This window comes from Dermacentor andersoni, chromosome 6 (genome assembly GCF_023375885.2).
Source record: "Dermacentor andersoni chromosome 6, qqDerAnde1_hic_scaffold, whole genome shotgun sequence".
Lineage (NCBI taxonomy): Eukaryota > Metazoa > Arthropoda > Arachnida > Ixodida > Ixodidae > Dermacentor > Dermacentor andersoni.
The window spans coordinates 37,243,695-37,265,988 of record NC_092819.1 but is presented as its reverse complement, the minus strand read 5'-3'; the positions used below and the strand labels follow the sequence as shown (position 1 = coordinate 37,265,988).

The 22,294-nt window shown below is 43.4% G+C and overlaps 1 long non-coding RNA gene and 1 other non-coding gene across 3 annotated transcripts; one reads left to right on the top strand and one right to left on the bottom strand.

Moving 5' to 3' along the window:
- Window positions 1–3,061: 3,061 nt before the first annotated feature.
- On the bottom strand, window positions 3,062–19,499 carry LOC129382318 (uncharacterized). Of its 2 annotated transcripts, none has more exons than XR_008610399.2 (3): window positions 19,177–19,499; window positions 18,300–18,411; window positions 3,062–4,251 (listed from the first exon to the last, which is right to left on the bottom strand). It is a non-coding gene; the product is annotated as an uncharacterized lncRNA (long non-coding RNA). The 2 variants fall into 2 exon arrangements; XR_008610400.2 differs by lacking the exon at window positions 3,062–4,251 and adding an exon at window positions 13,982–14,267.
- TRNAS-GGA (transfer RNA serine (anticodon GGA)) lies at window positions 17,841–17,915 on the top strand. Its single transcript has one exon. It is a non-coding gene; the product is annotated as a tRNA-Ser (tRNA).
- Window positions 19,500–22,294: the final 2,795 nt, after the last annotated feature.

Sequence of the window (22,294 nt, the reverse complement as noted above, 5' to 3'; positions counted from 1 at the left end):
TAACACAATAACATTGAAAGAAAAAGCAGTCTCAAGAAAAGCAACAAAAGTGGCAGAATAATGACAAGTGGGCTTCTGATGGCCATCATCCAAACTTCCTTACTGATATTCCCCCTGGACAATGCTGCTGGTGCAAGAAGGCTTACAGAGCCTTAGAACCACCATGGGCTCACTTCTGACGATTAAAGGCAAAAAACAGGCAGTGCTGAAGACCGCATCATAAAAGAACATGTGGCCTAGTTGAGATGACAACTTTTGGAAGCTTCATTCCGTAACATCTTGGGAAGGATAAAAAGTAAAAAAAAAAAAATCTTTTAGAGAAGTGTGCCAATCTGAACTTAACATTACAGCGCAAACACCTAAGACGAACCACAAAAAGACACGACACACACTGGCGCTTTTTGTGGTTCGTCTTAGGTGTCTGCGCTGTAACGTTAAGTTCAGAATTATGTACCAACTAGGCCCAAATGAAGTTTTACTGTGCCAATCTGACAACACTGTTATAAGAGATTTCTCACACCCTTCAGAGGAATAAGGGATCTGATTGCTGGCTCACAGCCTTGCTTGCACACAGCAAGTGCTGCTGCGCTCGAGCATGGTCAAGGCTGGTTGTATTAGTGATAGCCTGCATGCAGGCTAGCAGAGCTTGGCATCTGCTTTTATGGCAGCAGCCGTACAAGGTCCTTGCCGACTTTTAACACAAAGCCAGTATAATAAAATGCAAGAAACAAAAATTATGAATTACTTATTCAGAAACCGTGAAAATAAGCTATGTATTCAAACAAGGTATATGCAGGCAACTTTTATTTTATAATTGTTGATAATTATGTCTCAAAACAAGTTCAAGGCTCCGAACCAGCGTTGCATTTACATTTAATGTGGCTGCATCCACATTGTAACTTTTCTTAACAGCATCGCTTAAGATGTTGGATGCCTCAATGGCACTGCATATATTGCACATAATTAAAAAAAGAATATAGACTGTAACCATTGTGAAACACCTCGTAACAGTGTCGCTGTAAGACAATGACACTGCAGATATTACACATAACTAATAAGTAAATAAAAGGTACATATAAGCAACGAAATAAAAAGTGCACTAGTAGCAGAGAAGGGAGGCATGTTAAACATCACATTAAAATGGCATAAGGCATTTGAACATAATGCTGAGAACACTTGTGGTTTACGATAATCATCAAGTCAAGCATGCAGAAAAGTGTTAGCCATGTTAGCCAATTCCATGGCCTTCAAGACCTACAATGCCATAAACTAGTGTCTCAAGGTGTACACTCCTGGCCATTTGTGCAACTGAAGTCAACGAAGTATGCTTCCATTCAAGCTAGGGTACCATCTCTTTTCCGGTTTGCACTGCACTCTTTTCATATGTTGAATACATACCTTGGCCACCTTGGCAAGGAACAGTACCAACAGATGAGATAAAACAAAAGACAAACACAGTGCTGACTGACAAGTGGATACGTTTGCTGCCATGCTTTCCGTTTTCACACTGTCACGAGTCACCGGCAGAGCATGTGCGATAATGTGGAGCAGACGACATTGGTCAGTGAAATGGAGAATGGATACATGAGGTGAGGAAGCATGTGAAGTGTCAGAGAAAAATTGAAGGAAAAGGGGAGGAAAACCAAGGAGCGCGCATTGCTGACATGGATGAGAAGCAAGGCAGTTGCATCTCTAGCTGTGTTTGGAGATGGGAAGTAGTAGCTTGGGACCACGGACAGACGAGAGGACATCCAAGAGTTGGCCAACAACAGCTTCCAAGACCTGACTACATCGCCATGACTATGCTCTGCAACCCCAACCCAACGCCACACTGCCATAACCGGCCTTGTCCAGTGCCACAATCACCTGACCACGTCGGCCACACAATGCCTGACTAGTCCAGACTGCGTCCTGTGCAATGCAAGTCTCGTAAGGGGGCGACAACCTCGTCACTCACAACGAAGGTCTATGTCTACGTCATGTTGCAACTACGCAGGCTGACATCTTGCACCACACCTTGCCGACGTTCACTGCTACTCTGACAGTCAGAACATTCAATTCTTGGGGACTGTCACTTGGCCAGTCAGACTATAAACATTATACAGCTAATTTCTCATTTGTTTTGATTATGTATATACCTAGTTTTGTTAATCTCTTTTGTGTACAGGGTATATTTTGTGCACACTTACTTTGCTGGTCATTTGTTTTGGGTTACATTGTGTCTTGGGAAAAATATTTAACATATTTGCATTGCGTCTCTGTCCATTCCTGAAGCGCTGAAATTCGTGACAGTTGGCAAGCCTGTCAGGATTTGTTCTTCCTGCCGTGCTCTTCCACATGAGCAAGGGTCTCGCTTATGCCACGGATGTACGGTATTGAAGCCCGTTTTTTGGGGGGGTCCAGGGTGGGTGGGTACTGCGTGAGCCAGCTGGCACCCTACTGAGTCAATGAAGTACTCAGGGTATCCCCAAGCCATCAATTCCCACCACACAAGTGAATTGTCTGCCATGTGGTCTTCTGCTGTTGTGCACACATTTTTCACCCAACGAAGGAGAGAGCAGACAACAGACCTCTTCTGCGAAGCAGGGTGCACCAATGTGTAGTTGAGGTAGCGCCCCGTGTCAGTTAGCTTCCTAAACACCTCAAATAACAGGTTTGACCCTTCGCGTGGCACAAGGGAGTCCAAGAATGACAGTTGACCTTCACATTCCACTTCTATGGTGAACCTAATTTTGCTTGCAATTGTTTAAGTGAGCCGTAAAGAGGTCGAGGTTTAACTCAAGGTTAGCTCGTTTACATCGACACCTAAGGTCTTTTTCAGATATGTCGACTGTTTCAGAGTTTTGCAACAACAGAATATTCACCTCCTCACGGCTCACTTAAACAGTAATGCAAGCAGCAATTAAGTTCACCATAGAAGTGGAATCTGAAGGCCAACTGTCATTTTTGGACAGCCTCGTGCAGCATAAAGGGCCAAACCTGTTATTCGAGGTGTTTAGGACGCTAACTCACACGGGGCGCTACCTCAACTACACATTGGTGCACCCTGCTTTGCAAAAGAGGTCTGTTGTCTGCTCTCTCCTTCGTTGGGTGAAAAATGTGTGCACAACAGTAGAAGACCACATGGCAGACAATTCACTTGTGCAGTGGGAATTGATGGCTTGTGGATACCCTGAGTACTCCATTGACACAGTAGGGTGTCAGCTGGCTTGCGCAGTACCCACCCTCCCTGGACCCCCCGAAAAATGGGCTTCAATACCATAGGTCCCCTGCATAAGCGAGACCCTTGCATGCGTTGTGGTCATATGATGTGCAGGCTGTGCACGTTCCAAAACGTAAACATGAGCTCATGCATGTGAAAGACCGTTCGGAAAAGGGCAAGTTCCCAGGCGTAGTGTAGGTCCTTCGGTGTGCGAACTGTCGGTACGTCTACATCGGAGAAACCGGCAACTCCAAAAAAAGACTTAAACAGCACAGGAATGATGTCCAGAAACGATACTTTGCATCGAATGCCCTGGCCAAGCACTGCGCAACTACGTCACAATTAGCTAGGAAAAATATCGCTTGATTGTTAAGGAATGAAATCATTTTACGCGTCTTTATCTTGAATCTCTAATCATCCATGTCCATGTATGCCAAGTACCTTAATCATGTTTTGAGCTGCAGATAAGAACGTTACCTACTCTGCTGCTGGTTTCATTGTGAACAAGGCTCCCGTGGGAAGCCGAAACATAAATATATATTTTAAACCATTTTGGTTGCGTTTGCTTAGTCCTGACATTTCGCATGGCCCCCACGAGTTCAAATTAACGAGGTTTACTGCATGTACACATGTTTGCAATTACACGCTTACTTAATTTCTCTCAGCATGTCTGCTAGGCTACGGTCCATTTTGAGCACCGCGATTTCTCCTCCTCAGGGGCACCACATCTCGAAAGATATGCATCAAGTGCATCTGGAAAATTAATCATTTCGCTGTAATACATGTATTGTTACAAACATTACACAAACAAATTTGAAACAATGTCGATGATACTGTCCACAGCTTCCAATTTATGGAGGCTCAATGCCGGCTTCTCAATGAAATTGCGGTCGTTCAGGAAGCACCACCAAAGAGCCCCGTGATGCTCCTATCCTGAGTGCCAGAACTCCGCACACCAGTTTCGCCAGTTCTTTGCAGAACAGGGAGTCCTAGCCATGGCACTAGAGCAGGTGCCACTCCTCGTCAATGTATACATTTGCTAGGTGCACCTGCAATAAAAGGGCAGAGACACGTTAAGACTGCTTAGGTGTGGGAACGTGAAAGCATCTTTAGTGAACCAGATGGCTGCAATGTGACGTGCACGATATGACACACAGTAGGCACACCTTAAAGGGACTGACAACCGATTTTTAAAGACCTAGTTCTTGGCACAACACAAAGCTCACCCTCAGTAGCGTTTACATCTGCAACGGTTACTTCCAAAAGCACATGGATATTGTGGCATCACAGAAGTGTCCTTGTTTCACACCCCAGGTTCTATTCCCACCCAGTCTGCCAAACTTTCTCATTAAAGCAGCTAATTTGCTTTGTTTACAGGAACCTGAGAAATCTGACATCAAGCATTTTTTATGCATCTTTATTGTTTGTGCAATCAGCCATTGGTTTTATGTCACTAACTGCTGGCAGCAAAAAGAAGTATGTCCAGTGGCATTAGTGCAGGGGCTCCACACAAAATTATATGGCTTACCTCTGTTTGAAAGTAATCTTTAAAGAGACTACACAAGCAATACACAACGACTTTCAGTGAGCCCAAGTTGACTTTCAGCTTTGTGAAGCGTAGAAAGTGGTACAGGTTGTACGGCATGGTGTAGCACGAAAAACTGGAAAAAGAAAGGTTCTAATGGACAGAAAAAAGGGAAGGACGGCGCCACACTCAACTGTTTATTAGACACAAAACTTGCTACATATATACCGCGCACACTCTCGACATCAGGGGAAGAAAAGAGCAAGTGTCAGATCATCTTGTTTTCATCAAACCCAACAATTCCTTTTTGCATCATATAACAAAACAGATGTTTGACTAACACACGCTTGACCAGTTATACGAATGTGACATGCCTCTAGCAGTTCCTGCGCAGTTTTATCGCTACTCTTACCTAGGATTCTCACCACAGAACAACTTGGCTTACAGTACAGCAGCACGGTATACAATACACAGAAAAATGGGCATTCATATGCGCTTTTAAATTGTTTGCATGTTCCCTCATTCAGTCGTTCACACAACGGCCAGTCTGCCCGATGTAGGTTTTCCTGTAACTTAGCGGTACATGTATCTGGTAAACCACAGCAGTGGGACACTTTTCCACGTAGCACTTTGCATGTTTGACTTCGTACATTTGCACTGCACATTCTATGATTCGGGGACATAGGCAAGACAGCGTGTTCGAGGAAGAAAACAACAGGTACCTCATACCTGTTCGCTGCCTTGAGGCTGTGGCTCACCCTGTGGTAATAAGGAGCCACTTGAGCCTTTCTTTGGGAATCGTGCTTACTTCCCTCACTCCCCTTCGGATTATTGTAACATTTGAGTTGCTGCAGCGAGGTTTCTGCCACTAGGTGATGACCGAATGAGGAAATCTGGCATTTAAAAGCTGCTGGACACGATGCTTGAAACTAGACAAAAAAGCTATGTGGAAAAGCAGTCCACGTGATTTACCAGACACCGTTAAGTTATGGGAAAACCTATGTCGGGCAGATTGGCCATTGTGTGAATGACCGAATGAGGGAACAAAAACAATTTAAAAAAGGATATGAACACCCATCTCTCTGCACATTGCAAATCGTGCTCCTGTAAGCCACGTTTTTCTGAGGTGAGAATCCCAGGTATGAGTAGAGATAAAACCACGCGGGAACTACTAGAGGCATATCACATTCAGATCAGTGGTCAAGCATGTGTTAGTCAAACATATGTTTTTATATGATGTGGAAATGAAATTGTTGGGTTTCACACAAACAACATGACCTGTCACTTGCTCTTTTTGCTGCCCCTGATGTCAAGAGTGTGCGCAATATATATGTAGCAAGTTTTGTGCCTAATAAACAGTTGTAAGTGTAGTGCCATCTTTCTTTCCCTTCTTTCTGTCCTTTTGTATCTTTCTTTTTGCAGTTTGTTGCACTACAACAGCATGGCATTTAGCAATGACCAAGTCGCTCAAGAGAAAGTTACTGTGTGGTACAGGTTGTACCAGCCAATCAGAAGAGCTCTCTTAGTATCCGCCTCTGATCACCCTCTGAGCAATTAGACGGCTTGTATCTCTACAACTTTTGGCTTGTGCTGTTAGGCTATCATTACATAAACTATAAATGCAGAAGTACATATTAGCATGCTTTATGAAAAGCCAGAGTAGTACTATACTGACTGGATGTGACATAAATGGTAAGAATGTTCTGGCTGGAAACATTGTGAGTTTATCAACACTGACTGACGAGTAACTGAGAAAGTTGGTGCATGTTCATGTTTAACTTTTGCATACAACACAAGGGACAGAAGAGAGACCACAGCGCACAAAAGCTACCAATTCAATGTTTAAATGTTTATTTTATGGGAAGGAATACAGAAAATATTTACACTGCATGTGCACTTGTACTGCACAAACGTTCTTTTAGAATGAGGGCAAATGTTGCAAACAAATAGAATTAGAAAGCACAGAGTGATTGCTATTCTGTGTCATTTAGAGAGTGTTCCTCTTTTCCACACAATCATAATGAGAGCGGACTGACACGTCCCAGTATTTAAGTGATATTCCTTACTGTTATTGTTGGCCATTCCGTTACCAGAGGTGAAAAAAACAGATGAACAATCTAAATCTGATGCATAGCACCAGTCATGTTGTATGGTCTCCCTTCCCTCCCTGTGCAAATTCTGTCCTGAAAAGTTACATGAACTGAATGGCAAACTCATAAGGACACTACAAATTTCACCTAGTGAACACAGCTGGTTCTCGGAAAATGCACGAATACGGTGATAGGTATGTGTCGGCATAGTGTAGCACGCTAACTTCGACACTACTGCAATACTTCAGCTGTCACACGACTACAGTGCTTAAGAGACCACAGAAGTGTAAGTGCACAACAAAAAAAAGCAGGTGCATCAACCATAAATTTGACTTCAGCAAACACAACATAGGCTGTTTCGTGTGGCTAAAATACTAGCTAATATGTAGAAAGTATATGCACAGGTATACTTAGCTATAGGTACTCGCCCATCCAACTTAAAAACTTATTATGAGTTGCTGTGCATATGATGCTTGCTCTAGACACTGGTGGTTACAACAAAGATACTTTTAGAATGAGATAAAATGCTTTCATCTGCCCAGTAATCGAAGTTTTATTGATAGCATTATAATTTAGACTTGCTGGTTGAAGATATTCTGACCTCAACAGCACCAAGCAGATTGAATATAAAAATGCCCACTGCGCTGACCAAATACATAGTGTGAAACAGAACACATGAAAAGGGACCCAAAGTATTAGAAATTATTCATGACAGCTGTTGAATTAGGGCTTGTTGGTTGATTATCACTATTAAAATTACAGAAGTGCCAATCGGAATGTTCTATGTGGTGCAGTTGAAATTAAATTCATTTGATGAGCAACAACGAGCAAATGCAACCAGACAATTTAGCACTATGTATGAAATAGTGTTCTTTAATGATTGAGCATCAATACACGGATCTATCAGCTAACTATGTGATCTATACTGTGTTTACTTAAAGTGAAAAATAATGTAACTGGACATAGACTCTTAACTGCTACAATGCCTATTTGCATGAATGGGCATAGCTTGGCAAATTTTTTTTTATGGGAGAGAAAAAAATCAAGCTTACTAGAAAACACCTCAGTACAGCAGTAACGTCATCAATACTTCCTTTTGGGAGAGTTGGTTCATCTCGAAACATATGGGTAACAGCACAAACAGACCACAAGAAGGCAGACACGTACACACAGTGCTGACTAACAACTGATTTTATTGGCAAGGATAGCACACCTTGTAGGGTGTCTCACATAACTTGAGCCAGGAATTTTTTTAAAAATGAAAGGCACGTTGGAAGCGAACTGAACCAAATGCATACTATTCGCAATAGCCTATAGTAACTCCTACAATCCTTTGTTTTCCCCATAACTTGCCAATTAATTAAATTTAATTACCCAACTCTAATTATTGGCTGAGGACCCCAAGTATGGCACACAGATTTGTAGAGCCCCTTCAGAAACCACCGATCGAGTTGTTTGCTTTACGATACGTCTCACATAGTCATTTCTTCTGAGTTGCAAAGAAAGTCCACGAAATATGAAACAAGGCACGTGACAGAGTGCTTGCGCAGTGGTATTGTGCTCCTCTCAAGCGTGCCTTCGGTGAACAAGGTCGGCTCCCGTCGGATGATGGCGAAAATGCATGCTGCAGGCGGAGCGGTGCCAATGAGATAAAGAATGCCCTGCCACTTTCTCGTCACCAGTCACGATGCAGCCAACCTTGTTCACCGAACGCACGCTTGAGAGCAGCACAATACCACTATGTTCCATCACGTGGCCTTCATCATATTTCATGGGCTTTCTTTGCAACCAGGAAAAACGGACTACATGAGACATTTAGTAAAGGAAAGAACTCGATCGGTGGTTTCTGAAGGTGCTCTACAAATCTGCGTACCACACTTGGGGTCCTCAGCCAATAACTAAAAGTTCTGCAATTAAACTTATTTAATTAGCAAGTTATGGGGAAAACAAAAAATTGTCTGAGTTACTATAGGCTATTGCGAATAGTATGGGTTTCGTTCAATTCCCTTCACACGTGCCTTTCATTTTTAAATTCTTGGCTCACGTTATGTGGGACACCCTGTATATGCCAGAGTGAAGCAAGGGAAATGAAAGGGAAAATCATGTCAAGGGTGACAGCGTGCCAAGTTCACAAGCGCAATGAAGCCAACCAAACACAACAAAGCGCAAACAATTATTTTTCTTTTCCTTTGCAATCTGAAGCCCCGATAGCCGCACCCAGAAGATCAGATTCAGCATCAAAGAGAGCAAAGTGAGGGGTGCTAAACAGTTGCTACCGAATTTTCTAATGTGGAAGGTTTTTAAACTGATGTGCGCAGTCTTGTCACTGCTCTTTCCTAGAATCGTCGTGACTTTCAACTGGGCCACACAATCCGTATACTTGCTAACGTGCGCAACTAAATGTGCATATTTCTCATCTAGTGTTTTTTCTTTTCAGTTTTTGAGGGTGTTCCCCTGAACGGTCATTGATACAGCGAGCAATTTCACGGACAGAAAACATCCCACATGACATGGGGATGCAATACACCACTCCAGTGGAACATTTTGCTAACGGCGGTTGGTGCTTCTTCTGGCATCCACATTTTCTGGCATTACATATACGTTGACACAACTTTCCCAGCTCATTTCGGGCATAGAAACAAATTGGCACACCGTGCCTACTTGCCACCTTAAGATTGTGGGAAAGTTTGTGGATGTAAGGGACCACCTCTGTCTTAGGTGCCTTCAGTTGATCCTCAACCATTGCACTTCCACATCCACACTTAAACTTTTCAAGGAGGACTTCTGAAATGGCAGTCAAGACCGAGATGGGGAACCCTGCAGCTAAAAGACGGCTTACCTGATTATGAAAACTGAGCTTAATCTGATGTGGGCACGATTTTTGGAGAGCCTATTCCATACGCAACACCTGTATACTTCTCTTAATTGTCTTGGAGTGTGCCGAGTGAAAGGGCAGCAATTCCTTAGCCCGTGGGTTGGAGGCCCAGCCAACATGTCCATCACTGAACGTAATCTTTACGTATAAAAACTAAAATTGAAAGGTTCGGAAGTTCAAGGGTGAAAGGCAACTCACGTCTATGTTTGCTAAATATAGATAACACTTTGCCTACTGTAGAGGGTAGGTGAAGGTGGGCTACTGTTTATAAAAGCACCAAATAAGTGTCAACATGCCGAAAAATTTTTAAAACTGGCCCCCCATTAAACACTTGTTCCAGTGTGTTGTCCACCTTTACCTGAAAAATGTCACAAAGATTAGGGGTTACGCAAGACCCTATGCAGATGCCATCGCACTGCAAAAACAGCTGCTTGTCAAATACAATAAAAGTCGAGTTCAAATAAAACTGCAATAAAGATAGAAAATTATGAACGGCCAAACCAACGGTGTTCTGGAAGGATACGTCGCCGTTATCTTCTATGCACTCTTTGACACATGCTAGCAGTTGATTCTGTGGAACAGAATTAAACAACTCCTGCACGTCTTCCGAAAAACCGAAACCAACATGATCATTTCGCTCTAAAGACTGTACTACTGCGACTGATTTCTTTAAAAGTGATGGGTCGTTTAAAGCTAGCGCCTTGAGCTTCTTTAGCAAAAATTGGCTAACACTTCTGCCACGATCCCTGTTCACTAACAATAGTGCTAAACGGAACTTTGGGCTTATGTCTCTTGGCTGTGAAAACCCCCCTCAAACTGTTCCCTCTGCTGTTAGATATGTCTCTGGCAAACTTTCCAAGGTATAATTGGTACAAAACTCAACGAACTTAATTTTTCCTCGCACTTCACTTTTCTCTCCAGGGACACAGTTCTTATTAGCCGCTACCAAACATTTTTCATTGTAAATTCCCTTGGGTAACGTATGGGATTCCGTCTGGTCCTGCTGCCGACGTGACCCATCTTGGCATCGAATCATGACGTCTTCTTCTATCTTATTATAATATGACGTGGGAGACAGGAAATGTTCCAGATTCTTGGAAATGCAGTTGCGTTGTAGGCCTGCTTAAACCGGGGAAATACCCTAACGAGCTCTCCTCCTGCAGACCGATCACCTTAGCCAGTTGCGCCGACAAAGTAATGGAAAGAATGGTCTTGTCAAGGCTGGAATGGTTTCTAGAGAAAAATATTTGCTTTCCTGATTTTATGCATGGATTTAGAAGAGGCCGTTCTTCCATTGACGGTGTTATTGACTTGGTATCCACTGTTGAACAAGAAAGAAGTCGCCGTCGGTTAGTTGGAGCTGTTTTTCTGGATATTAAGGGTGCATACGACAATGTACTCCATTATGCAATCCTTGATGCACTGGAAGATTTAGACGTCGGTGGCCGGCTATATGCATGGATTGTTAGCTACCTCAGTGGCCGCACGGTGTATATGTCGACAAGTGATGGTGACACCGGACAGTACCATATACATTGAGGTGTTCCACAAGGAGGAGTTCTCAGTCCAACTCTTTTCAATGTTGCATTGATTGGCCTTGCATCCGAACTTCCTAGCACGGTGAAGATTAGCGCATATACGGACGACATATGCATATGGACATCTGGAGCCACCTGTCCCCAAATGCGTGCTAGGCTTCAACGTGCAGTGACAATCACAGCTAAGTATCTGCGGCGTCAAGGCCTCCAACTCTCAACAGAAAAATGTTCTGTGATTACATTCACGCGAAAACAAATGACCAGGTATCCGATAATCATTAACGGAGTAGCGATACCTACGGTTACACACCACAGATTCCTTGGTGTAGTCATAGACCGGGGATTATCTTGGTCAAGACATGTCGCCGCACTGAAGTCAAAGCTGAAGAGTTTTGTTCACGTCCTTCGCATCGTTGCAGGAACAAGATGGGGCCCCTCGGAGTCGTCGTTACTCCAACTGTACCAAGCACTATTCGTAGGGTATATACGGTACAGCATTCCGGCGCTCTCAAGCATGAGACTTAGCTGTGTGCGCGCGCTGGAGAGCATTCAAGCTCAAGCATTGCACACGTGTTTAGGCCTCCCACGATGCACGTCAACCAATGGAACAATAGCGGAAGCTCTTACTTGTCATATTGGGGTATACTTGCTCTGCGAGCCTCTTCGAATGTACCTTCGCGTGTTGACCCGACACAGGCACCATCCTCTGTCATCGCTCCCTGCCACCCACCCAGGTTCCAGCTTTTCAAGGACTATATCGCGCCATCAACGCGTTTTGCAATCGAGATTTTCTCCCGCCTGTATTCCAAGAATACCCCCGTGGGTTCTGCCTAAACCTGTCGTTACATTGCAGATACCTGGAATTACTAAAAAGTCATATCCGTTGCATCTATTGGCCTCAGGCAACTTGCCCTGTGGCACATTTCTGCAAAGTAGGGAGATACTGCACACGTGTATACCGATGGCTCTGTCACACCATATGCCTCCACTGCAGCCTTTGTCATTCCACATATGATCATTGCTCGGCAGTTTAAACTAGGCCATAGCGCAACATCAACTGCCTGCCTCAGAACTTGTTTCTATCCAGGAGGCACTTCGATTTCTCTCCGAGGAGCCTCCTCACGCATGGACAATATTCTGCGATTGCAAGCCAGCTCTTCAAACGATTGACTGTGTCCTCAGACGGGGCCCGTATTATTCCATGGCTATAGAAATTACAGAACGGCTCGACCACGCAACTAGATATGGCCACAATGTCACCTTTCAGTGGATACCCTCACACTGTGGCCTGATCGGGAGCGAACAGGCAGAAGCTGAAGCGAAAACTGCTTTAGATAATGCTTGTAAAGTACGCATTCCGTTCTCACGTGCAGACACAAACGTCCTACTTCGTCGCGTAAACCGCAACTCTACGTTAGAAACACTGGACCTAACCAGATCGACGACACAAGCGATTACACAAATGGGACCAAGAAATGAAATTTCGTATGCCTCACAAGCTCAAAAGAAGCCACACGAGCATGGTGCACCGGATTCGCCTTGGTGTCGCATTCACCAACCGTTATAGACATATGATAGGTGCCAGTGATACTAGCCCAAACTGAATTCTGTGAGGTGCCAGAAACGCTTGAACATATATTTTGTGTGTGTCCCACCTACGCGCAAGAACGACAGCAACTTGTCTCTTCCATTGCAAAGATCCATGAGAGACCGCTATCGGACGAGTTTCTTTTAGGTCCTTGGCCTAATGCAAACAGCGCAGCCCTGGTAACAAGAGCCGCTGTAGCTTTTCTCCAAGCCACTGGGCTGGACGCACGGCTTTAGAGAGGCCACAACTCTGAATTTGTATATACGCATCTCTTCCTTATACCATCATCATTCATCAGCCCTTTCCCTCCCCGTCCCTCTTCCCCAGTGTAGAGTAGCAGGCCAGAGCAAGTTATAGCTCAGGCCGACCTCTCTGCCTTTCTGTAAATAAATTTCTCTAACTTGGGTAATACGATGAGCCCACTCTCTTTGTCAGCTTGCGTAAGCATCAGGTTGTTGCTCTTAAAAAAAGATATGTCATTCAACAATCTACTATGGTGCGAGTCCGGGGTTTTTGGAGCAAGCTTTAGCAGGCAGTCAACACCTTTGAGAAGGCGGTGGTCCCGATTATCATCTTTTCCTGAGTGGCCACTTTCCAATTTAATGCAGTGAGATCATGTGCAGGAACATCAGCTTGGACCCCAAATTTGGATCCTTTCTGAAGATGATGCATAATCTTCCCTGGTATGTGGACGTCCCCCATGACGACATTGCTTCCATCTTGCGTCATTTTCCTCCTGAACACCGGAGCAACTCATTCAAGATGCAAGCATCTTAATCGCAAGCCAATCAGGATGGTCCTTAAAACACAGAAGATGGAACCAGTCCTGAAAAAGTTGGACTTGTTGTCACAGTTCTGAGTGACTTATTCTGCAAAATCTTTTCACATGCCCCCACACTGGTTTCACAAGGCTGAAGAGGGTACTTACTTCATTAGGGACGAGTCCTTTCCGGATGCAAAAGGTGAAGTGTCTTTCCTTCCTCTTGTAAGGTTGTAAGGCACCTTTTCCACCATCAACCTTCTACTCAGTCACATCGCCCATGCAACATGCTAGTCAAGACAGTTCGCCTTTTCCATCCGGAAATGACTCGTCCATAACGAAGTGAGTGCCCTCTTCGGCCCTGTGAAACCAGCGTGGGGGCACGTGAAAAGACTTTGCAGAATAAGTCGCTCAGGACAGGTTGCACCTTCTGTGATTTAAGGACCATCCTGACTGGCTTGTGATTTAGAAGCTCGCGTCTTTGAAGCGCCTAGTGGCACAGCTCATGGAGTGCAGGTGGAGGTGCATCTTGAATATGTTGCTCTGTTGTACAGGAGACAAGAAAATGACGCAAGATGGAAGCAATGTCAGCGTCATGGGGGACATCCATATACCAGAGAAGATTATGCAACATCTGCAGAAAGGATCCAAATTTGGGGTCCAAGCTGATGTTCCTGTGCATGATATCACTGCAATGAATCGAAAAGTGGCCACTCAGGAAAAGATGATAATCGGGACAGCTGCCTTCTTGAAGGTATTGACTGCCTGCGAAAGTTTGCTCCGAAAACCCCGGACTCGTACCGTACTAGATTGTTGAATGACATCTCTTTCTTTAAGAGTAACAACCTGATGCTTATGCAAGCTGGCAAGCAGGGTGGGTTCATTATTTTGGCCAAGAGAACTTACAATGAAAAAGGTTTGGTAGCGGCTAATAAGAACTTTGACCCTGGAGAGAAAAGTGAAGTGCAAGTAAAAACCAAGTTCGTTGAGTTTTGTAAGCAATTAGACCTCAAAAATTTTGCCAGGGACATATCTAACAGCAGAGGGAACAGTTTGAGGGGGTTTTTCACAGCCAAGACACATAAGCCCGAAGTTCCATTTAGCACTACTGTTAGTGAAGAGGGATCGTGGCAGAAGTGTGTTAGCCAGTTTTTGCTAAGAAGCTGAAGACGCTAGCTTTGAACGACCCATTTCTTCTAAAGCAATCAGTCGCAGTAGTAGATTTTAAAGGGAAATGATCATGTTGGTTTCGGTTTTTCAGCAGGCGTGCAGGACGATTCATTCTGTCCCGCAGAATCAACTGCTAGCGTGTATCAAAGAGTGCATTGAAAATAATGGCGACGTATCCTTCCAGAACACTGTCGGTTTGTCCGTTCATAACTTTCTATCATTATTGCAGTTTCATTTGAACTCTACTTCTATTGTGGTAATAGTTCTGCGGAAACCCGCAAGGTGGAGATAAGTAATTAATTATGGGAAAATGAGACATCCACTCAATCGTAGCAATTAATTGCTACGATTGACATCTGCTACCCTACTACCTGCTAGCCACCGGGTTAGCTGGTAGAGTGGCTGCCCTGGAAAGGCAGTGGTCCTGGGTTCTAGTCCCGGACTAGGACAAATTTTTATTCAACTGCAAGGCTTTTCTTTAAGGAACCCGCATGGGTTTCCTTTGTAGCAATTGCTATGATTTGGTGGATACCTCATTTTCCCTAAATTAATTACATTTATTGTATTTCACGAGTAGTCATTTCTGTAGCGCGATGGCATCTGCATAGGCTCTTGCGTAGCCCCTATTCTTTCTGACATTTTTCTGGCCAAGGTGGAAAATGCACTGGAACAGATGTTTAATGGATGCCAGTTTTAAAATTTTTTAGGTATGTTGAGAATGTTTTAGTGCTTTTAAAAAAGCAGCCTACCTTCCCCTACCCCTCTACATTAGGCAAAATATTTTCCATTTTTAGCAAACATAGACATGGGTTGCGTTTCACCCATGAACTCCCGGACCTTTCAAGTTTACAGTTTTTAGACCTAGAAATCATGTTCTGTGATGGACATGTTTGCTGGGGCTACTACCGACGAGCTAAGAAGTTGCTGCCCTTTGACTCTGCACACTCCAAGACAATTAAGAGAGGTATAGCGGTGTTGTGTATGGCATCAGCTCTCCAAAAATCGTGCCCACCTCAGATTAAGCCCACGTTTAATAATCAGGCAAGCCGCCTTTGGCTGCAGGTTCCCCGTCTTGGTCTTGACTGCCGTTTCTGAAATCCCACTTCCAAAATTCAAGTGAGGATCAGGAAGTACACTGGCTGAGGATCAATGGAAGGCACGTAAGACAGAGGTGGTCCCTTACATCCATAAATTTTCCCACAATCTTAAGAAGGTGGCAAGTAGGCACGGCGTGTCAATTTGTTGCTCTGCCCCAATTAAGCTGGGAAAGTTGTGTCCACATATCTGTAACGCCAGAAAACGTGGATGCCAGAAGAACCACCAACCGCTGTTAGTAAAATGTTCCACTGGAGTGGTGTATTGCATCCCCATGTCATGTGGGATGGTTTACGTCGGCGAAACTGGTCGCTGTGTCAATGACCGTTTAAGGGAACACGCTCAAAAAGTGAAAAAAAGAAACTAGATGATAAATATGCACATTTAGTTGCGAACGTTAGCAAGTATACTGAATGGGTGGCCTGGATGAAAGAGACGATTCTAGGAAAGGGCAGTGACACGACCGCACGCATCAGTTTAGAAGCCTACTACATTAGAAAATTTGGTAGCAGGTGCTTTAGCACTCCTTCCCTTGCTCTCTGTGATGCTGAATTTGATCTTCTACATGTGGCTACCGGGGCTTCAGACGGCAAAGAAAAATAATTGTTTGCATATTGTTGCGCTTGGTTGGCTGTATTGTGCTTGCGTGGTTAGCACGCTATCACCCTTGACGTGTTTTCCCCTTCATTTCCTTTGCTTCACTGGCATATATAAGGTGTGCTATCCTTGCCAATAAAACCAGTTATTAGCCAGCACTGTGTGTATGTGTCCCCCTTCTTCTGATCATGTTTGTGCTGTTGCCCATATGTTACAGCAGTAACTGCAGCACAGTGAATAATGACCTTCATGTATCATTTCAAAAAGTTCCGGCTCATCAAATGTGTATTTGCCAGTGGCAGTTATTCTGGGAACAAGAGATAAATAATGGCAAATATGAATGTTAAACAATGGTAAGCACGCCATGTGCTTAGACATGCAACGTAGTTGTCCCACTACACTTTGAATTCTTATGTGCACAGAAACTGCACAAGCGTGTAGAATAAACAGAAAAGAAGATGGAAATAAAAGCTGCAGCATAGGAAACAGTTTCAAAACAATAAAGCCAAAATAAAAAAGTCAGAAATACACCGTGTACTAAGCAAAAATAATAACTTTTATGCTTTTAGCGCACAAAAAGGGACGAGAGACAGAGGTACGACACGGACACAGCGCTAACTTCCAGCAATTGTTTTATTCTACAAAGCGGTACACATATTTATGGGTAACAGACAACAGCATAAGCATGCACATATGCACTGGTTTCTAATCAAATGAGACAGCAATGAGACATGTAATGGAAAGTTAAGATGATATCGAAGATGAAAAAGCAACCATGCATAGCCAAAAAATTTTTGTAATTGCAAGATTAAAATGCCATCTCCATCAAGCCACCCTCTGTGACACGTTAAAAAAATCAAATTCTTTTTTTGAAAGATCGATTGAAGGTGCGCTAACACGAGCGTTCCCCAAACTAGCGATCTTCGCCGCTTCAATAATCTGTGTTAGCACGCCTTCAATCGATCTTTCAAAAAAAGAATTCGATTTTTTAAACGTCACAGAGGGTGGCTTGACGGAGATGGCATTTTAATCTTGCAATTACACAAAATTTTTTGGCTATGCATGGTCACTTTTTCATCTTCGATATCATCTTAACTTTCCATTACACATGTCTCGTTGCTGTCTCATTTGATTAGAAACCAGTACATATGCGCATGCGTACGCTGTTGTCTGTTACCTATATATATGTGTACCGCTTCGTAGAATAAAACAATTGCTGGAAGTTAGCGCTGTTTCCGCGTCGTACCTCTGTCTCTCACCCCTTTCTGTGCGCCAAAAACCTAAAAGTTATGGAATGCCAACATGCCCAAACCTACGCTCTTTCAAAAATAATAAAGGGAAAATCAGACAGAATTTGTCAGCTGTTGACAAATTTGACTTCACCCTACCATTTGCTAGCCGCCTGGTTAGCTCAGATGGTAGAGTGGCTGCCCTGGAAAGGCAGTGGTCCCGGGTTCGAGTCCCGGACCATGACGAATTTTTCTTGAACTTCGAGGCTTTTCTTTCGAGGAACCTGTACGGGTTTCCTTTGTGAGAATTGCAATGAATGGGTGGATGTCTGATTTTCCCTTTATTAATTACTTCTCTCCACCTTGCGGGTTTCCGCAAGAACTATTCTGCCAAACAAAAATGAAATTTAAATTGCAGCCAAGCAATTGATGCAAGAAAAAATACTTAACATCAGGACATGTTAGATCTAGTTTTATATAGAAAACGATAACAGCTATGAACACAAATAAGCAGCAAGTTGCAAAAATACTTAGCCTACTTAGTAAGCTGTGTTGAGTAATATGTTGATAAACTTATTCACGAATGATACTGAGGTCCTACTCTTTGGAACACATACACATCATACATACCTGAACCAAGCAATCAGATTACACACTGCGCTATGGCAGTCATTCAAGGTTTCCCTGCATTTCTGCTGGCTCCTCCATTATGTGGACACTGGTGTGGGTTACGGCCTCGCCACTACAAAATAAGTTCGGAAAGTTCGCAGTTAATTTATAGCAGTGGCACATTAACGCTGTCACAGTGTGAACACATGCAAGGAGCATCTAAAATAGTCACGAAAATAATGTTTGCATTAATGAAGGGTGGCAACAGAGGGACCCCTTCATCACCGTAAATTTTTTAACACACACACAGCAGCAACACATTACAAAGAATCTTTGTTTACATACCAATTCAATTTTTTCATGACTTAGTTTAAGCAACTGTCTCGGGTCATGTTTAGTTATGCATAAGTTATGTCAACACATCTTGTCTTAAAAATATTTAGTAATCTGCACCTGTTGCAAGCTTTGACTGCTTACGTTTTTCTTTTTCCAAAACTGCTCGTAAATTCAGAACCGCGTAAGCACAGATTATTTACAACGTAGAAGCATTTATACGCGAGGAAACGTCATTGCAGTAAGAATCTGTTAAAATGCAGATGAGCGTTGTTATGCAACTTAAGCAGAAAAGCGGGAGCTCACGCACAGGCGCACATGATGAACACGATTATTTCCGAACGTAATATTTCTCAACGGAAGAAAACGCTTATAATGATTTTCAATTTCGCATTAAGACAATAAACTTGCCTAGCTAAATTCTGACAACCAGCGCTCAGCAAGCATCAGCACGGGTTCCACTGTTGCCGTGGCAGTTCTATTGGTTCTATTCTACGCTCGTGCACTCTGTGCACACACGAGTGCACGCACAATACACGTGTGGTTAGCAAGCACGATTACTTACCTTTTGAATGGTACGACGCGGTCGAAAAGCGCTCTCCAAGTTGCCGGTGCTGCGTCGACTCCCAGTCTACACGCCGCTACGTAGTGGACGAGCTGAGGCACGCTAATAATACACAATATTTCTTTGCGACGTCCAGCGAACTTCCCGCAACCAGACACAAAAGAGAACGCACTCCAGGGCATGAAAATCGTTGGTCCCCATTTGCCTGGCACGCCACGCATATGGCGAGTTTCAGAGAGACACAAGCTATCTTCTGGCACTTCTGTGTTCGCGAACTAAGTCACATTTCGTTACACCAAACACAAAACAACACGATTAGACAAACACGCCACAACGGCTCGCGCAACCGCCCGGCGACCGGCAGTTGCAAAATAGAGAGCAGAGTAGACGAATGAATGCTATGAGCGTCTTCTTTGAAACAGGGTGGTGGGTTGCGCCACTAACCGATCGCATGGGGCGAGCGTCATCTGTAGACCTTTGCGGTTGTGTGGCCCCCGTGATGCCTTAATATTAACCAGTACCCACTCATTTTGTGCCGTATTGCGCCCAACTACGTATAGTTGCGAGACAAAAAAAACGAACATTGAAGCGTCTATATTGCACGCTATACTTTACTGTAGAAAAAAATTTTATGGCGTGTTTTCGATTTTGAACAACTTCTGCCGTATGCAGCCAGCAAAAGCATGGCCTCCGAGAACCGCACTTCAAGTCAGCTGTATTGAAGTTTTTTCATGGCGTTATGAGCTCCTGCCCGTGCTACGTGCGTTGTCACTTCGTTTTAAATAACTTTCTGCTGTCATCAACATCAACTGTAGCCTCAGGAATTGTTGACACGGTATCAGGTGTACGCTTGTGCAGCGTGCGATGTTTCCGAGCGTGTTGTAGCTGTTTCAGTCGGAAAGCATCAAATCTACCAGGGTTCATCACTCGTGTAGCGCAGGTTACACCGGTGTCGTCCGCATTTGCTTTCGTGCCGGTGTGTTCAATGTGCGCGGGTTGCGCGCCTGTCGCCCGTGCCTTCTGTGTTTATCGTGTGACTCACGAACATTCCTCAGAAAAAAACACATATATCTGCAGCGTACATGTGTCCTACGTGGTGTGTACTAGAAATGTGCGGTGGTGTACGATGTTTTTACAGCCAAGTGGCTGCAGTGCGTTCCAGCGAATAAACGCGATTACGTAGTGTTTCCTGGTTATCTTTGTGATTTACCTGCATCTGCGATAGAACCCACGAGGCGTTTGCATGACCTTGCATTGTGATTGTGGAATTTAGTGTTTTGTTTGCCTTCTTCAATGAGTGGCCTTTTATAGACGTTCTTGCTTGATAATAAAAAAAATAAATATCTGTAATGGGGCTGAAATAATCCGGCTTTTTATTCCTTGAAAATTGACGTGAGTGGTAATTTTACAAGATAATAGCAATCCAGCTCTGGACATCGAGCTGTAAAGCAAAATATCTAAACTTGTTACAGTATGTGAATCTTGCTATGATGTGTCAATATCTCTAGCATGTTCTCAGTGCTGAGGGCTGTGCACTATGTTAAAGGCAAATGTAATTGTCTACTCATCTGAATTAGTATATATGATTTCTTCATATCATTTGTTCCAACTACAAAAATTTCATAGGTGCATTGTTGACTTCTAGAGTTAAAAAGACACGAGATATTACTCAACAGTATGCGTTACAATCTTTCGACATGAATTCAGGAGTATTATATGTTGTGCCATGCATAGTTACTTTGTACGTACAAAGTATTTATGTGAATACACAAAATCTGATTCCTCCATCGCCTGTTGTTTGTAAGTCATGAAGCAAATAAATAATTTCAGCCTGCACTGATTGCTTGCAATACACTTCTTATTCAAATGTTTTCTAAAAATCTGCGACAAGAATGATCTACCTTAGTTTTGCTTCTGCTGCTGACATTGATATAGCAATTTCTGTAGAAAGATGTGCACCATGAGCAAAATACGGATGCAAAATAAATAGCTGATTTTGGATCAGTTTTTCGAAAGCTGCAATACCATTTATACTTTGCGCAATAAGTGCAATGTAAAGGCAATGAAGGTAACTGTAGACTTGTGTTTCGTCATTTGACGGGTAGAAACAATTTCTGGTACCCTATCTGAGCTGATGCAGCAACCTAACCCATACTTCACAGAAAAATGGAAAGTTTCTTCACAAGTGACTGATTCACACAGGCTTGGGAATAGGACTAGCATATTTAATGAAATCATTCTGAAACATAATTAATCAGCATTCTAAAGATGAATGGATAGTGGTAACATCGCCAGTGGCTCACAAGTGGTTGTGTTATACTCCTGTCACAGTGGACATTTTAATGTCATTCGAATCGAATGGCATTAGCATTGAATGACATTATTCGGTTGTTACGCAGCAATATTTAATGCCATTAGAATCGAATTACTTCTGCAATCAAATGAATCTGAAAAAAATCAGTCGGCTTTGCACTCGTGGCGAATGACTAAAATGACATTGAGCATTCATAATTTCAGAAGCAGTAATGTAAAGAGGTAATTAATTTTGTGTTATTTAAGGCATCTGCTATTTCGACTAGAGGAAAGCTGTACGGCAGGCTTTCACAAAATGTTTTTTACTCTCCACCTCAGTGGCGTCTGGCGGCTGTCGCTTTACTGGTCAGTCATACTGCAAGCAGTCGAGTGCCTGTATGCATCTATTTGACAGTCTCGCCTCTTCCTCCGATTGCTTTGTTCACAATGCAAAGCACACAACAACTGACGGCTTCGGCTACTGCAACCGAGCGTCATCCAGCACTGCCATGTCAGCCGTATTGTTTGTCTTCAATTTATTGGCTATGGCTACTAAGCTGGTCAAGCCTTGTTTTTGCTTGTAGTGGCTAGAAATTCTGGAATTGGAAGTTTTATATGCATGTTATTCTGGTGAAGTGACACGCCATATTTATGTTAAAATAAGTTGACTTTCTACATAGACATTCTACATATACCTTGCTCTTGTTCTCTCACCAATTTTTTTTGCAATGATTGCCATTGATATCATGACCGAATGACATCAATTTTTGTTGTGTACCACCACCACAGGTCGAATGGCATTTATTGCACTGAATGTAATTTGCAT